The sequence below is a fragment of the Colobus angolensis genome, unplaced genomic scaffold (assembly GCF_000951035.1).
Source record: "Colobus angolensis palliatus isolate OR3802 unplaced genomic scaffold, Cang.pa_1.0 Scaffold266, whole genome shotgun sequence".
In the NCBI taxonomy this organism is placed as follows: Eukaryota; Metazoa; Chordata; class Mammalia; order Primates; family Cercopithecidae; genus Colobus; species Colobus angolensis.
Genome location: NW_012115888.1, coordinates 2,545,161 through 2,549,152, shown reverse-complemented (window position 1 = coordinate 2,549,152; position 3,992 = coordinate 2,545,161).

Sequence of the window (3,992 nt, the reverse complement as noted above, 5' to 3'; positions counted from 1 at the left end):
TTCTTTTTACCCCTGATGCCGGTAAGCCCTGCATCTGTCCTGTTTATTGCTGAATTCGCAGCACTCAGGAATAGCTTCCAGCGTTTAGTAGGTGACCCAAATTATGTTTAGTTTGCATATGTTTAAAATTCATGTTGCAATAGTGGCCACCCCATCCTATCCTGGTGTAGGGGTAATCTGGCATTTCAAAAACAGAGGCAGAAAGGCGTTGAACTGACAGGAGCAGCATGTTTGGCACTGAGAAGATCCTTTAACCTCAATGTGTCCTAGATTTCCAATTCATAATATGAGGAAATTGGACCACAGTGGAGGTGACAATGACATTCAGCTTTGGGGTGAGATCAGATTAATTGACAGTAGAATCTGGGGCATAGTATTACGGAAAACTTTTTAGCCACAGAAAGAATGCTTTGATTGATTGATATTGATTGGTTATCAATATCTACCCCAATGTGGGCGGGGACTTGGCTATGTATTTTTGAACATGGTTTCTTTCAGTTCTAAATTTTAAAGAGTGTTTTAAAAAACTTTTCAAAACTTTGTTGTTTCAACTGAATTATTTTATTTTATTTTATTTTTTTGAGACGGAATCTCGCTCTGTCACCCAGGCTTGAGTGCAGTGGTGCGATCTCGGCTCACTGCAACTTCTGCCCCTAGGTTCCAGCGATTCTCCTGCCTCAGCCTCCCAAGTAGCTGGGACTACAGGCATGTGCTACCATGCCTGGCTAATTTTTGCATTTTTAGTACAGACAGGGTTTCACCATGTTGGCCAGGCTGGTTGCGAACTCCTGACCTCAGGTGATCCACCCATCTCGGTCTCCCAAAGTGTTGAGATTACAGGCATGAGCCACTGTGCCCAGCCTCAGTTGAAGTTTAGATTTGAATTAGACAAACTTTTGAAGGGTTCTCAACATGTAGTGATATAATAAAAATGAAATCCAGACTCAAAATTATTAAACTGCAGTCTTCAGGAATTAATCTAACTGAAAATAGATCTGCATCTATTCATTTAACCAGGATTCATCTGCTATCCTATATCATGAGGCAAAAGTATTATATTGTAGAATATTAAAAAATGTCCTATTCAGAAAAATGTCCTGCACTAAACCTGGCATTTATGCTGCTTGCTATTTCATTTCCTTTTATCTCTGTGCCTTTTAGTTGGCTGACATTACTTGCTTTCTTTCCCCCATTTTGCTTCTCTACAAGGAGATAATTCCAGACTACATTGGCAGATATTTCAAGCTATATTTCAATTACTAGGATATTGTGAAATTCATGAGATTAAAATAAAATAAACCTCAGAAGGGAGTATAAGCCTCTCCTAATGGAAATCAGGAGTAAATTCAAACTGTCATCACCTTATGTCATAAATGTTTTGAGGGGATGTAAAAAACAATGAAATGTATTTAAATAAATGAAAGAATGTACAGAGTTAACCTCAGTGAAAAGAAAAAATAATGATTTGAGAATGTGGAAATATTCACATGAAATTCTGTACATGACATGTTAAAAAATTAGAGAACTCTTTTTTTCTCCATTTATTTGTTGCTCCTAGATAATTTCCTAAGGTAGACAAGATAACACATATTAAAGCAATTTGAGTTATTTGAAAGGAACCTTCAAACTCACATTATTATAGTTTAGGAGTGATTTTAGCAGGAGCAAATTATTAATGATATAGATCAGGAATGGCCAAACTGCTTCCCTTGTGTCAAGAGTAACCGGCTATGTGTTATGTAAATAAAGTTTTATTGGAACATAGCCATGTCCATTTGTTAACACATTGTCTGTGGCTGCATCCTAGTACAGTGGCAGTGGTGGATAGTGTCAACAGAAATTTCATGGCTTTCAAAGCCAAATATATTCACTATTTGACCCTTTACGAAAAATTTTGCTGACTTCTGCTCTAGATTATCAGCATCTCTATAGACTCTGAATTTTTGAAGGCATGGACTCTGTGCCGAAACTTAGTTTTCCACTGCTTTTAAAAAGATATGTCAGCCGGGTGCCGGGGCTCACGCCTGTAATCCCAGCACTTTGGGAGGTCGAGGCGGGAGGATCACCTGAGGAGTTTGAGACCAGCCTGGGAAACACAGTGAAACCCCGTCTCTACTAAAATACAAAAAATTAGCTGGGTGTGGTGGCAGATGCCTGTAATCCCAGCTACTCGGGAGGCTGAGGCAGGAGAATTGCTAGAACCTGGGAGGCGCAATTTGCAGTGAGCTGAGATCCACCACTGCACTCCAGCCTGGGCGACAGAGCAAGACTCCATCTCAGGAAAAAAAAAAAAAAGTTAGGGCTGGGAGTGATGGCAGCTCACACCTGTAATCCCAGCACTTTGGGAGGCCGAGGCGGGTGGATCACCTGAGGTCAGGAGTTTGAGACCAGCCTGGCCAACATGGGGAAACCCTGTCTCTACTAAAAATAATTCCAGTTACTTGGGAGACTAAGGCATGAGACTTGATTGAACGTGGGAGGTGGAGGTTGCAATGAGACAAGATCAAGCAACTGCACTCCAACCTGGGCAACAGAGGGAGACTCTGTCAAAAAAAAAAAAAAAAAAAGTCAGTTCTTTTGAGATTAGAGATTATCACTTAATGACAACATTAAGAAATATAATGACATGGTTGGGCCTGGTGGCTCATGCCTATAATCCCAGCACTTTGGAAAGCTGAGGCAGGTGGATCACTTGAGGTCAAGAGTTCAAGACCAGCCTGGCAAACATATAGAAACCCCATCTCTACTAAAAATACAAAAAAATTAGCTGGGCGTGGTGGTGGGCGCCTGTAATCCCAATTGCTCCAGAGGCTGAGACAGGAGGGTCGCTGGAACCCAGGAGGCGGAGATTGCATGAGCCAAGATTGCACCACTGCACTCCAGCCTGGGCGACAAAGTGAGTCTGTTCCCGACCCCCGCTCCCAACAGAAAAGAAAAAGAAATATAGTGACAAACACAAGTTTATGCAGTGGAGGGCATTTTTTTTATACCAGTAGTTACATGTGTCCTTTAGGCTCATTTCACTTCCCCATGCTCAGGTGGGGTCTTCAGCATCCCCATCCCAGAAGGAGCTCAGAAGGCTGAGGCAGGAGAATTGCTAGAACCAGGTGGTGGAGGTTGCAGTGAGCCGAGATCGCACCACTGCACTCCAGCCTGGGCTACAGAGTGGGACTCCGTCTCAAAAAAAAAAAATGTCAGGACCTGGCGTGGTGGCTCATACCTGTAATCCCAGCACTTCGGGAGGCCAAGGTGGGTGGATCACCTGAGGTCAGGTGCAGATGTCAGGTGCCTGATCTTCCAGTTCGGATCTCCTCCCGGTATTCCCCAGAAGCCACTTAGGGTGCTTCTGGGTGGGCTCAGGAGGTTGCTGGGGAACAATTGCCCTCAACAATCCTCCTGGCCCAGGTTGCCTCTTCCTTTCTCTGTGCTTCCTGCCTCTGGTGCTTCCCCCCAGCAATTTGCAGGGGGGAAGAAACCTTGCACAGGTTTCTTAAAATAGGATTTTGAATGTATTATTAATCAATTTTTTAAATTGACAAGTAAAATTATATATATTTATGATGTATACAACATGATGTTTTGATAGATGTATACAGAAAATGTGAAATGGCTACATCAAACTGTTTAACATAGGCATGGCCTCACATAGTGACTACGGTTAGTAACAATATATTGCATACTTGAAAATTGCTAAGAGAATAGATTTTAAGTCGTCTCATTCTTCAACAGATTTGAAACAGCTACTAACAAGACATGGGGTATCCATTGTTAGAGTGCCACAGTGCCCTTCCAGGCAGAAATGGTGGCCATAATGCTGTGGTTCACACCTGTAATTCCAGCACTTTGGGAGGCTGAGGCGGTTGGATCACCTGAGGTCAGGAGTTTGTGACCAGTCTGGCCAACATGGTGAAACCCTGTCTCTACTAAAAATACAAAAATTAGCCAGGCATGGTGGCACACACCTTTAGTGCCGGCAACTTGAGAGGCTGAGA